The sequence below is a fragment of the Schistocerca piceifrons genome, chromosome 3 (genome assembly GCF_021461385.2).
Source record: "Schistocerca piceifrons isolate TAMUIC-IGC-003096 chromosome 3, iqSchPice1.1, whole genome shotgun sequence".
In the NCBI taxonomy this organism is placed as follows: domain Eukaryota; kingdom Metazoa; phylum Arthropoda; class Insecta; order Orthoptera; family Acrididae; genus Schistocerca; species Schistocerca piceifrons.
Genome location: NC_060140.1, coordinates 133,497,640 through 133,512,470, shown reverse-complemented (window position 1 = coordinate 133,512,470; position 14,831 = coordinate 133,497,640). Strand labels below are relative to the sequence as shown.

The 14,831-nt window shown below is 40.6% G+C and overlaps 1 protein-coding gene across 2 annotated transcripts in view; it reads right to left on the bottom strand.

Moving 5' to 3' along the window:
- The window catches only part of LOC124787809 (ubiquitin thioesterase trabid), a 114,330-nt gene that overhangs the window by 52,703 nt on the left and 46,796 nt on the right, over positions 1 to 14,831 (bottom strand). The window lies entirely within an intron of this gene.

Sequence of the window (14,831 nt, the reverse complement as noted above, 5' to 3'; positions counted from 1 at the left end):
TTTTACCCTCCACGCTGCCCTCCAATGCTAAATTTGTGATCCCTTGATGCCTCAGAACATCTCCTACCAACCGGTCCCTTCTTCTTGTCAAGTTATGCCACAAACTCCTCCTCCATTCTATTCAATAGCTCCTCATTAGTTATGTGATCTACCCATCTAATCTTCTAATCTTCAGCATTCTTCTGTAGCACCACATTTCGAAAGCTTCTATTCTCTTCTTGTCCAAACTATTCATCGTCCATGTTTCACTTCCATACATGGCTACACTCCATACATATACTTTCAAAAACGACTTCCTGACACTGACATCTATACTTGATGTTAACAAATTTCTCTTCTTCAAAAACGCTTTCTCTTTTTCAGAAACACTTTCCTTGCCATTGCCAGTCTACATTTTATATCCTCTCTACTTCGACCATCATCAGTTATTTTGCTCCCCAAATAGCAAAATTCCTTTACTACTTTAAGTGTCTCATTTCCTAATCTAATTCCCTCAGCATCACCCGACTTAATTTGACTACATTCCATTATCCTCGTTTTGCTTTTGTTGATGTTTATCTTATATCCTCCTTTCAAGACACTGTCCATTCCATTCAACTGATCTTCCAAGTCCTTTGCTGTCTCTGACACAATTACAATGTCATCGGCGAACCTCAAAGTTTTTATTTCTTCTCCATGGATTTTAATACCTACTCCAAATTTTTCTTTTGTTTCCTTTACTGCTTGCTCAATATACAGATTGAATAACATCAGAGAGTTGAGGCAAACAAGATCCACTTGGTGGAAGAGGTCAATCAATAGGGGGCCTCTCTGACAAGGATGCAGAGATCCCCAAAGTGGGTGGTGGGCGTTGAAGTCCTCAGCCAGCAAATATGGGGGTGGGAGCAAAAGGCGATTGGCTGTTGCCTTTGGTGTGAATGATGGAATGTATATGGTACAAAGAGAGAAGGTGTATCCAGAAAGGGAAAGATGTACAGCAACAGCTTTGAAGAAACTGTTTAAGGGGATTGGGTAATAATGAATAGTATCATGGAGAAGAGTCGTAAGTCCCCCGTGTGCCGGAGCACCATCAACAGAGAGGAAATCAAACTGGACTGAACGGAAATGAGGGAAGACAAAGCGATCATGGGCACATAGCTTTGTTTCCTGAAGAGGGAAGGTGACCGGGCAGTAGGATCATAAGAGGATCGACAAACCATCCCAATTGGAGCAAATTCTGTGGGAATTCCAATGGATAACTGACACAGGGTAGACAGAAAGGGAAAAATCTCACCACGGTTGCCGTCAACTCAACAACCGCCGATGAAGATTGAGCCTTAGAGTGAGCGGGTGATAGAGGGGAAGTTGAACAGGTGGTCTTTGGGCCGGCCGATCTGACGACCACTTTGCACTAAAGGTGAGATCACAAGTTTGTGTGGTTACCTCCTTAGTAGGTCAAGAAAAGGTGAGGACAGTGCTATATTTACCCGCTGGGAGCACACTGGGCTCTCTACTGGCAAATAACTTATAAGCAGCAAAGGTAGACACCTTTACCTTCAATGGGATTTTCTGAATAATTTGTTCATCTTTAGAAATAGGGCAATTTCTAAAGGTAGCAGTGTGGTCACCCATACCATTGATGAAGTGAGTTGATGGAGGTGGATAGTCACCCTCATGGACATCCCTGTCACATGTAAAGCATTTGGCCATATTGGAACATAACTGGCTGGTATGATCAAACTGCTGACACCAATAGCAATGCATAGGGTTGGAGATGTAAGGGCGAACTGAAATTATGTCATATCCCACTTATATGTTCGATGGAAACTGAACTCTGTCAAACGTCAAGAAGAGAGTGTGGGTCGGTACCAATTCCTTTTCAACCCCTTTCATGACTCGACATATGGCCGTTACACCTTGATCAGGCATGTAATTTTGAATGTCCTCATTGGATAATCCGGCGAGTGATCTTGTATAAACCACCCTGTGGGATGAATTTAAAGTACGGTGCGCTACCACCTGGACAGGGAAGGTGCGTAGCAGTGTAGTTTGAAGCAATTTATGTGCCTTGAGGGCACTGTCTGTTTCTAACAACAAGGTGGCATTTCGTAACTGGGAACAAGACTTTACAGGACCAGTAATTGTATCGACACCTTTTTGAATAAAGAAAGGGTTGACTGTGGAGAAGTCTTGACCTTCCTTAGACCGAGAAACAGCTAGGAACTTTGGCACTGATGGAAGAATTGTCCGTGGTCGAGACTTGTCTAGCTTTCTCTTGTAGGCACAAGTTGTAGAAGTAGAAGAAACCACTGCGAAAGTATCCTCCATGATTACTGGTGTCTCTGATGGTGAGCTCTTTCCTAGTGGGGGCCCTCTCTGACGAAGTGAAAGCAGGAGTGAAGAAAAAGATTTTGGGATCTCCGCTAGCACACTGTCGATAATAATCAAGAATGAAGACCATGTGATTCCCACAGATGAAGAGGCAGATCGGAACCTATAATGGAAGGCTGAGTATCCACATTTAGAAGTGTGTGTAGTGCAGTGGTTCTGACAACGGAGGAACAATAATGTGAAAATTGGTGGACCTATTCTGAAAGAAAAGGCACATTATTTTGCAGCAGTATTGGGATATGGTACATTTCATGCAACTAATGGGTCGTTAGAGAATTTCAGGAAAAGACAAGTTATTGTTTTCTGAAAAGTTAGTGGGAAAGTGCCAGTGTACATAACAAAATCTGTGATGAGTGGAGGTTAAAGTCGCGGAGGGTTCTTCAAGATTACCAATTGGATGATGTTTTTAATGTAAATCAACTTTGGCATTTTTACAGATGTTTTCCAGACAAAACATTGACTTTCTGAGGAGAAAAATGTCAAAGGAGCTGAGCAACGGTTGTGTTGCCATTCTGTTAGCAGCAAATATGACCGACATAGAAAAACTCAAGCCATTTACGACTGGAAAAATCTAAGCAAGCATGATGCTTTTCCAGGTGTAAGCTGTTCCCTGTGGAGTAAACTGTGAACAAGATAGCATGGATGACTTCAGAAGTGTTTTCCAACTGGTTACATAATTTTGATAGGAAAATGACTCGTGAAAATCGAAAAGTTGTGTCATTTATGGACAACTGCAGGGTGCACAATGCTAACTCCAATAAAATTGTGATAGTACAATTATACCACCTAACGCTATGTCAATATTGCAGCCCTTGGATCAAGGAGTAACCAACAATGTCAAAGAAAACTACAGGTATGAAGTGGTCCAAACAACAGCCCACAATACTGACGAGGCAGCCCCATAACTATCAACATTTTGGATGTTGTGAGAATGTTGAATAAAATGCAGACAAACACGAAGGCCCAAATGATCATCAGTTGTTTCCAAACATGATGATTTTCGAGGACAGATGAAAGTGAGTGGCTGGTGGGTTTAATACTTAAGCATGTAAAATCTTATTTTGATTCTGACACTGGTTTATGTGAATTTTTAACAAAGTTTTTATTTTACACAGTTCTTACAGGAGAGACCCCATCAGAATCCTCGAGTCTGAATGGATGAAAAGTGGTGACTCACATGAACACTGCTCATATTCACCTTACATGAACACTGCTCATATTCACCTTCAAGATTGTAGGATGTGGGCAACGATATCACAGTGGCAGGATCACTAGCAGAAGCTGAGATTGTTGACTCTGCGAAGACAGTGAACAAATAAGAAGGCAGCAATACTGATGCAGAGGAAAGGGAAGAGGGGGAGGGGGAGATCGAAAAAGCACTGCCAGTGATAGCCAGGAAGACCAAAGCGGCTCTCGACATGATCACAGTGTGTGTGGAGAAGTGTGAGGAGGTAGAGGATAATGTGTTCTCTCAGCCATCATAATCACAGACAGTGAAACTGTTTCATAGGTGATCAAAAATTTAAACCAAGCAATAATTATGAATTACTTTTAAAGCCAATGATTTCTGGAAATTTTTATGTAGATACTGCATATTCTTCTACTGAATTTAATTCTTTTGCAATGACAGTATTTTATTTTAAACTTATAATCTGTAGTCTATTTCAGAAGAAACAAAACAATATGCATAACAATCTATCTTGAGTTCTTTTTTATATTACCAAAACTAAACAGTCACCTATATGACTCACAAATGTGAAAAAAATCACAATACAGTAATAAAAAAAAATTTTAGGTTGTAAACTAGTTTTTTTCCTTTCCTCGGAAACCTCGTTATACTGAACCCTCGATATATCAAATGAATTTTATCTTCCCAAGAGATTTGATAGATCGAGGTTTGACTGTATAAATTTAAGTGTCAGAAAGTGTTCTCTGAGAATATTTGCTTGGACCGTAACCTTAAGCTGTGCTTACACTGAGTTTAAAAACAAGTGTTTGTTCACAATATATTTGCGAATGTGTTCACTATTCACATCCTCATTCACACTAGTGAATGTATTTGTATATGTGTATTTGCACTGTCTGGAGCTGGCAGCCAAAATTTCATTCTGTGCATTCACATAATATACTGCACTATGTCCAACAACGAGGATGAATACTGATGGCATGCGATGCTGCATCCAGGGTGTGTACACGAACATCATCATCATCATCATCATCATCATCATCATCATCATCATCATCATCGTTTAAGACTGATTATGCCTTTCAGCGTTCAGTCTGGAGCATAGCCCCATTATAAAATTCCTCCACAATCCCCTATTCAGTGCTAACATTGGTGCCTCTTCTGATGTTAAACCTATTACTTCAAAATCATTCTTAACCGAATCCAGGTACCTTCTCCTTGGTCTGCCCCGACTCCTCCTACCCTCTACTGCTGAACCCATGAGTCTCTTGGGTAACCTTGCTTCTCCCATGCGTGTAACATGACCCCACCATCTAGGCCTGTTCGCCCTGACTGCTACATCTATAGAGTTCATTCCCAGTTTTTCTTTGATTTCCTCATTGTGGACACCCTCCTGCCATTGTTCCCATCTACTAGTACCTGCAATCATCCTAGCTACTTTCATATCCATAACCTCAACCTTGTTAATAAGGTAACCTGAACCCACCCAGCTTTCGCTCCCATACAACAAAGTTGGTCGAAAGATTGAACGGTGCACAGATAACTTAGTCTTGGTACTGACTTCCTTCTTGCAGAAGAGAGTAGATCGTAGCTGAGCGCTCACTGCATTAGCTTTTCTACACCTCGCTTCCAGTTCTTTCATTATGTTGCCATCCTGTGAGAATATGCATCCTAAGTACTTGAAACATCCACCTGTTCTAACTTTGTTCCTCCTATTTGGCACTCAATCCGTTTATATTTCTTTCCCACTGACATTACTTTCGTTTTGGAGATGCTAATCTTCATACCATAGTCCTTACATTTCTGATCTAGCTCTGAAATATTACTTTGCAAACTTTCAATTGAATCTGCCATCACAACTAAGTCATCCGCATATGCAAGACTGCTTATTTTGTGTTCACATATCTTAATCTCACCCAGCCAGTCTATTGTTTTCAACATATGATCCATAAATAATATGAACAACAGTGGAGACAGGTTGCAGCCTTGTCTTATCCCTGAAACTACTCTGAACCATGAACTCAATTTACCGTCAACTCTAACTGCTGCCTGACTATCCATGTAAAGACCTTTAATTGCTTGCAAAAGTTTGCCTCCTATTCCATAATCTCGTAGAACAGACAATAACTTCCTCCTAGGAACCCAGTCATATGCCTTTTCTAGATCTATAAAGCATAGATACAATTCCCTGTTCCACTCTTAACACTTCTCCATTATTTGCCGTAAGCTAAAGTCTGGTCCTGACAACCTTTAAGAGGCCTAAACCCACACTGATTTTCATCCAGTTGGTCCTCAACTAATACTCACACTTTCCTTTCAACAATACCTGAGAAGATTTTACCCACAACGCTGATTAAAGAGATACCTCTGTAGTTGCTACAATCTTTTCTGTTTCCATGTTTAAAGATTGGTGTGATTACTGCTTTTGTCCAGTCTGGTGGAACCTGTCCCGACTCCCAGGCCATTTCAATTATCCTGTGTAGCCATTTAAGACCTGACATTCCACTGTATTTGATGAGTTCCGACTTGATTTCATCCACCCCAGCTGCTTTATTGCACTGCAATCTATTGACCATTTTCTCCACTTCCTCAAATGTGATCCTATTTCCATCATCATTCCTATCCCATTCTACCTCGAAATCTGAAACATTACTGATCGTATTTTCACCTACATTGAGCAACTCTTCAAAATATTCCCTCCATCTGCCCAAGGCATCCACAGGATTCACCAGCAGTTTTCCTGACCTGTCCAAAATACTTGTCATTTCCTTCTTACCTCCCTTTCGAAGACTGCTAATTACACTCCAGAATGGTTTTCCAGCAGCTTAACCCATAGTCTCCAACCTGTTTCCAAAGTCTTCCCAAGATTTCTTCTTGGATGCTGCAATTATCTGTTTGGTTTTGTTTCTTTCTTCAACATAACTTTCTCTGTCTATCTGAGTTCTAGTATGTAACCATTTTTGATACACCTTTTTCGTTTTACAGGCTGCCAGACTGTGTCATTCCACCAAGCTGTTTGCTTCATCCTACTTTTACACACTACTGTTCCAAGACATTCTTTAGCCACTTCTAGTACTGTGTCCCTGTACCATGTCCATTCCTTTTCCAATGACTGTAATTGACTACATTCAACTAACAGGTACCTTTCTGAGATCGCTGTTATGTGCTTGTGCCTGATTTCCTTATCCTGAAGTTTCTCCACTCTTATCCTCCTACATATGGACCTGACCTCCTGCACTTTCGGCCTCACAATACCAATTTCACTGCAGATTAAATAATGGTCAGTGCCATCAATGAACCCCCTGAATACACATGTGTCCCTCACAGCCTTCCTGAATTCCTGATCTGTTGTTATATAGTCAATGACAGATCTGGTTCCCCTGCCTTCCTAAGTATACCGGTGAATGTTCTTATGTTTAAAAAAGGAGTTTGTGATTACTAAGTCCATACTGGCACAGAAATCCAAGAGTTGTTTCCCGTTCCTGATGGCCTCCATATCCTCTCCAAATTTACCCATAACCTTTTCATACCCTTCTGTTCGATTTCCAATCCTGGCATTAAAATCACCCATGAGCAGAACACTGTCCTTGTCCTTTACTCTAACAACTACATCACTGAGTGCCTCATAAAAACTATCCATCTTATCTTGATCTGTCCCTTCACAATGTGAATATACTGACACAATCCTAATTTTCTTGCTAGACACTGTCAAATCTATCCACATCAGTCGTTCGTTTACAACCTTATTGCAACTACGCTGGGTTCCATTTCTTTCCTGATGTAAAGCCCTACACCCCATTGTGCTATTCCTGCTTTGACTCCTGACAGGTAGACCTTGTATTCTCCCACTTCCTCTTCTTTCTCACCCCTTACCCGAATGTCACTAACAGCTAAAACATCCAGCCCCATCTTACTTGCAACCTCTGCCAGCTCTACCTTCTTCCCAGAGTAGCCCCCATTGATATTAATAGCTCCCCATCTCATTACCATTTGTTTGCCAAGTCGTATCTTAGGAGTCCCTGATTTGTCAGAGGTGGGACTCCTTCACCTCCAAAAGTCCGAGGCATTTTGCTCTGATTGTTGCCAGCATCATATTTAAAGCACCAGGGAAGCAGGTTGCTAGCCTTACTTGCCCTGAGTCCCATTGGGTATTACCCCTAACGGTTGAGGGACTAACCAGTGGATTTGGTAGTCTTTGCCGTATGAGCACAAAGGTGATCACGACTCAGAATATGTCTGAGATGCCCTGCCTTATTCCAAAACAACTGGGATTCCGACTATCGGGACCACTCATACGTTGCCCGTGGTTCATGAACTAGGACATGACTACAGGAACCCACACCACGAACCACTTGTGTGTACGCTGACAAGGAAAAAAAATTTCCGGATTTTCCCCGGATCTCCCAGTTAAAAATATATTTTCTCCTGGGTGAAAATACACTTTTTCCGTGTTAAGTGACTGTATACTTTCCCTCGGAACTCACGCTTTGGAAAGATCTTTGATGTGCAACAACATGTATAAATTCGAATTCTGACAACAGGAAAAGTTAATGGTTTAAATTAATATACATAGTGTTGTTACAAGAAAAGCAAAGCTTTCGCATATAATATTTGTCTTGAAGATTAATAAGCTACAAGAGAAGCTAAGCTTTCACATATAATGTTGATCTGTTTAGCACATGTTACACTTTAAGATACATCACACAAATATGCCAGTACAATTTTTGATACCGACATAAATCTCTGATCTTCTGGGCTCGAAGTTCTTCTAAATGGCTTGTCATCAAAAAGTTGATTTTTAAAAGAGAGCAAACACTCTTGTGATTTAAGAAATTCATCGTACACTCTTGCACATGGTTCATCTTACGTAAAAAGAAATTTACTTTGAATATAACGATTTTCGCACAACAACTCGCAATATTTTCCCGGGACCTGTTAGAAACAGATTCATTTCAGCAGTTCGCCAGATAGCGTCAGATAAGAGGCGTTACCGTGCTTGCGCAGCTATGGTGACGTAGGAAGCCCGCATGTTCGTATGTGTAAAACATTAAAAGATCTTACACTGTGTCATAAAAGAGGATACTCCAAGAGCGTCGAAATTTTGTGAACCATACTAAAATGCATAGTTCGCCTTAAAGTGCACATTCGTACATCCAGATTCCCAATGGCGTAGGCCTTGACCTGATATGAAGCTTTCAATGTGTTTTTTAGGACGTAAATTTTCTTAGAGTACCAGTACTGTTTGGTTCTTTATTATGGCATAATGCCATATGTGCTAGAAAAGGAAAAGTGCACTTAAAACACAGCGAACAGTTTAAACTAGGCAATAGTGTGGAATTAAACACTTCGTTTCAAATAAATTGACTGCCTCACCAGGAAATCTTAATAAAAGCCAAATTTCTTTAGCAAACCGACAAAAATAACTTTATTGTTCTGCAAGGCAATTGATACTTGACTGTCAGAAAGGTGGAAATAAAATAAAATCTGAAACTAGTAACATGTTTTAGCCTTCCGTAATTATGTGAATGTATTTTAATTCACTTGATAGCTCCCGGCCGCAGAAATCCGTCTTGTATTCATTTGATGCGAGAGCAGTAAACGAAGAGGAAACACAAAAATCACTAAATGTAAACACGGGTCACATGGAGATTCCCCAACCCTCCCCCCCCCAAACTCAGACTGCTCAGCGCATCAGAACGAGAGGGGGGGAGGGGGAAGGACTTTTCAAAAATAAGTTAATTTTGTAGCGTACATCTTTCTGAAGCGTATGATACATAAAATATTTATCTTGGAGGAAATGTAAGACACGTTATTTGGTCTTAAGTGTGCAGTGCAGTGCAAACAATGTTCTTATACCGCACGTCACTTTATTTCGCTCTGCGGAACTCAAAAGTGCATTTTTTGTAATGGATGCAATCAAACTATTACAGGACAGTGGAAATTAAGATGTTCTGTAGTGCCTCTCCTGCTCCCAGTCGGCCGGTTTGACGCCCTGCCCCCCACGTAAAAATAATAATAATAATAATAATAATAATAAAAACACCCTCACAATTAATACTGGATATGATTATTTGTAACCAGGAGAACAAGAACTCTTCAGAAAGTCTGGACTCTTTATTGCCTGTTAGCTAATAACTTGCTCTTCTGTGTGACAAAATTAAATATAGGATACCTAAAACCAGTAAAGACAAGAGACAGGCAAGACAGTACATATTTCTTCAATCCTTAGCTCCTAGCGACTTTTCTCTCTACTCTTGCTACAGCTTTACATGGCATCCTTTCCTTTCTGCGAAAGAATTATTACCTTATCAAAGTTCATCAAACGTTTTGCTACATGAAAAATAGAAATGTCATTGTCTAATACTGGAAAAGCTGTTAATACAAATAGTACCAAGACTGGTGTGGTTTCTCGACCTGATAACATCTATCTTGTCACTGTGTGCTGGATAAAACAAAATAGGCCTTTCTAATATTGCAGCAACACGCCAAATAAGCGAGACTGTTTTGGCAATGATGATCATTTTTATAATACGACAGAATATAATTCACGAAGTACCAATACGAATAACAATTTGGCCTACTACAAACAAAAAGCTTTACGTTAGGAAATAGTTTCACATTTCATTTATACGCTCCAGTTTCTCATGCACGAGACCGAAAAGTAGAATGAAATTTTGGAATTGTCATAGTCTTCCATAATTTGTGTGATGTCCCCGTTTCTTCTCCTTCCTCGTTCTAACAAACAGTCTGTGCATCACTAATTCTGTAACTATTCCTACCACTATCAAAACTCATTCTCCAGTTAACTTTACTAACCTTGTTACAATCATCGGTTTAGTTATCCAGTGATTATTCTCCAGTTAGGTGTTATTACGTGTTCGTACAATGCGTTTTCCGCGCTACTCCCAGAATGGAACTTAGGTGGCTGCTAGCCGGGGACTACGCAACTGGCCCTGTCTAGTGCAGCGATCTGACCAAAAATTATCTGTCTAAATTTCACTTTCTTGGATACACCTAGAAGATAATACATAATCTTTCCTACCTGTTACTCCTATGGTTCAAATGGCTCTGAGCACCATGGGACTTAACATCTTAGGTCATCAGTCCCCTAGAACTTAGAACTACTTAAACCTAACTAACCTAAGGACATCACACACATCCATGCCCGAGGCAGGATTCGAACCTGCGACCGTAGCAGCCCCGCGGTTCCGGACTGCAGTGCTAGAACCGCACGGCCACCGCGGCCGGCCCTGTTACTCCTATTAGTCGTTTATTTCCACTATGGTAATCTGAATCTATGAATTTCGCTAGTAATTTTAACGACGCTGAACATCTGGAAATCGAATCATCCACATAAACAAGCAGCAATTGGCATTCACTGGTTCGGCTTTATTCCACTCAGCTCGTACAGCTCCATCCCCTTTTGTCTGTAGGAAAGGTTATTTCTAGGTGTGATGAGGATTCCCCTGGTAGAGACACCGCGTACATTATGCACGCATTCAAAAATCAGTTTATAATTCATTCAGAAATCAACTTAGAATGTGGTCAAAAACCAGCAGGGGAGAGTTTCAAAATCATATGAACAAGCGATAGACCAATGTGGGCTGGATGCTAGGTGCTTTACGAAACAAGGTTTGTTTCCTCAAGAATATGAATTTGCCCCCTTCCCTCGAAATTGCCACCCGGTTCAGATGCCCCGGTTTGCCCTCACCCCCCACTAGATCCGGGCCTGCTGCGCACGCGTGAATCTGGTGGCTTGGGCACGCCACTAAAATTTTTCCGGGTACCATGTGGCTTGTTGCTGCTACCACTGCTTACACAGGCAACAGCCACATTTCTGTAGCCAGAAGTGGGAGAAGGTACTACTCATAAGCGACTCAACTGCGTGTGTGCATGAGCCCACTTGTTACTGATTAAGTGAGTCTAATGTAAACAGTTATGATGTCACACTCATAGGAGGCAATTTGTTGTTATGAAGCATTGCATAGTCTTCCAAAAGCCTTTGACACATTTTGCTGTTCACAGACGCTTGTACGAGCACCGTGTTGTTATATATGGCGCATTTCTTATGAAATTTAAGTTTTTTATTTTTATTTATTTTTTCTCTCATTCATGTTTTAATGCTACAGTATAATTCTGCAGTAGCGGGATACAGTAATATCCTTTGTTAAAGTATTGGTTTTTACCAGTCAAAGTTACAAAAATTTAACTGAAAACTAAAACAACGAAAAATTCCCGGAATTCTAAAAAATTCCCGTGTTTTTCCCGGTTTTCTCCTGAATGAAAAAATTCCTGGGTATTTCTCGGATCTCCTGGTTGTCCCGCATAATTAATATTTGACAATATAAGCAGATGAAGACAAAGGGCTATTCGTCGTTCTGGATGAAAACATACTTTAGCGGAAACAGCAGGAATGATGTGCTGTGCAAACTGAACATGGTAGAAGCTGCTGCTTTTCATGACTTCACTAGAAAGCTATCGACCTATTTTCAAATTCAAATGAATTGGATAGAAATATCTGCTTCAATGGAACACACAAATTTCAGAAAAGCAATTTGTGTGAAGCAGAAACTTGCTGCTAGCCTCTGGATTTTGATGATAAGAGATTCCTTTCAAAGTCTTGCACATTTATCCTACATTTCAAAGCCAGCTGTATCTTATATAGTTCCTGCAGTTTCTGGAGTACTGATTGAAGGATTATGGAAAAACAATTCAATTAAGTACTTAACAATGAAGTATATGTTTTTGTATATTGAAATAGTAACATTACATTAATATACAAAATCAAATCATCTTCACTGGCAACACCTATCATGACTTCTACAGCAATGTCACACACTGCACTACCAAATGTGACAGAAGAATCACCAGTTGTCGATCCCCTTGCCATATCCACGATAATTGTTGATTCCTCCCCCTCTTACACAAATTCAGTACCACCTCAAAGAATATCTGATGCAATCTGCCTGTACTGTGTAAGCAGAGATCTCCATATCTTTTCTACATCACTGCTACTGGTGTTAAGCACAGCAGCAATTTTCACAGTACCCTGTTTTAACTTGGAATTTTTATATTTTGCTCTTCACACATTACACGGGCACTTGTATGCTTCATAGTGTGTGATAAGAATCAAATATCTGTTAAGTCAAGATCTAATTACTACATTCTCCTCCACAAAGTAAGACATAGCATAAACAAACATCGTAGCAGGCTAGAAAAAATGTTTCTTTGATCTGTACTGACACAGCCACAGATAGCTGTTCTCGTGTTTGCAACAAACATTGATAGTGAGGCCATATCTGCAAACAGTATTGCAAACAGTGTTACAAAACATGTCCAAACTCAGTGTAAACATAGCTTTATATGCAAGTGCAACAATGACGATAAACAGTATGAACAGAAAATGAACAGAGGCATTTCAAAACATAGTATTCGATAAGAATGCTTGAGGTTGTAACCAAAGGGTGTGTGTAGAGTAATAACAACAGATGCAGACCAACACTTGAAGACAATAAGCAGATTCAAATATATGTAGGTTTCAAATAGTTTGTAGGTTTTAAATAGTTACGCAGAGATTAAGAGTTGCACAGGATACACAAGTGTTGATACTGCACCTAAATAGTCTGCAAATTGATCACAACTACATCCACGATGAGAGCGACAACATTGTTACATCTGTTAATGTAGAACTAGGGAGTGCAGTAGCACTAAATGATTTGTGTATGATACTTGCAAATAATTATTAAGCTCCTATTTCATAAATCAGTTACCAACTCAACAACTGCACAAAAAATGAAACTTACAGACATTTGTAGTCATATGAAAAGGATAGAGTCTACTCATTACATACAGGAGGCATTAAGCGCCGACATGCACATTGAGAAAATACTGCTGGATATTACTAGTTACAGTCCTTCATATCTCTCTCTCTCTCTCTCTCTCTCTCTCTCTCTCTCTCTCTCTCACACACACACACACACACACACACAAAGAATATGTTGCAACAGTGTTCCCGCCTGTGCAACTCAGAAAAGCTGGCACTGGTGGTAAGAATCCATATGGCGTAGGTTATGATGCAGTCAAAGTCAAGCACATGATGCTGGACGGTATGCTTAGTACGTGGATGGCCCACAGTTTGGTGGTGGCCATTCATGTCGACCAATAGCTTGCTTGTGGTGATGGACATGTAAAATGTGGCACAGTGGTTGCAGCTAAGTTGGCAGAACACATGGCTGCTTCCAAAGGGGGCACTGTATTTGATGTAGAAGGAGATGTCTGTGGCAGGACAGGTGTAGGTGGTAGTGGGAGGATGTACAGAACAGGTCTCGCATCCAGATTCATTGCAGTGATAAGACCCATGAGACAAGGGGTTGGGAGCAAGAGTGAAATAGTGATGGACAAGGAACTCCATAGCTTGAATGGGCAGTGGACTACCACTGTGGGAGGGATGGGAATGATAACAGGAAGGTTATTTCTCATTTAGGGCACATTTCTCATTTAGGACACAATAAAAGGTAGTAGAAACCATTGCAAATAATGTTATTCAGGTTATACTGAGTTATGACAGGGGGTGTTCCTTTGTGGCTAGGCAGCAGGTATGTGGGGATGGTAGGTAATTGGTGAGACAAGCCACTGTTTCTGGAGAAGATGAGGAGGGTAAATTTGGTCTGTGAAGATCATACAAGACCCTCAGTATATTTGGAGAGGGTTTCCTCATTACTACAGATGCAATTATCATGGGTGGCAGCTGTCTAAGTGGAGGCATTGTTGGTGGTTGGTAGGTTTCATGTTGACACAGGTACTGATGCAGCCATCCTTGAGGAGGAGCTCAGAATTCATGAAAGTGGCTTGTTGAGCTGAGAAGGACCAGAGGAAGCGAATGGGTGACAAGGTGTTAAGGTTCTGGAGGAATGTAGATTGGTTGTCTTCACCCACAGACTCAATTATTAAGACATCACAATTAATATGGACCAGGTGATGGTTCTGGGATTCTGGCTGGTTTGGAAGAATTCCTCTAGATGGCCCATGAATAGGTTGGCATTGGATTGTGCCATGCAGGTTCCTATTTCTGTACCATGGATCTGATTGTAGGCGATATCTTCAAAGGAGAAGTAATCGTGGTTGAGGATACTGTTGGTCATGGTGACCATACATTTGGAGTCACTTGGGCATTTGGAAAGTAGTGTTCAGTTTCCTGTCTGCCATTCAACACCTCCTCTATGTGGTGAGCAGCATCTATCATTTCTATATTGTTTTATTCCATCCACAATTTTGC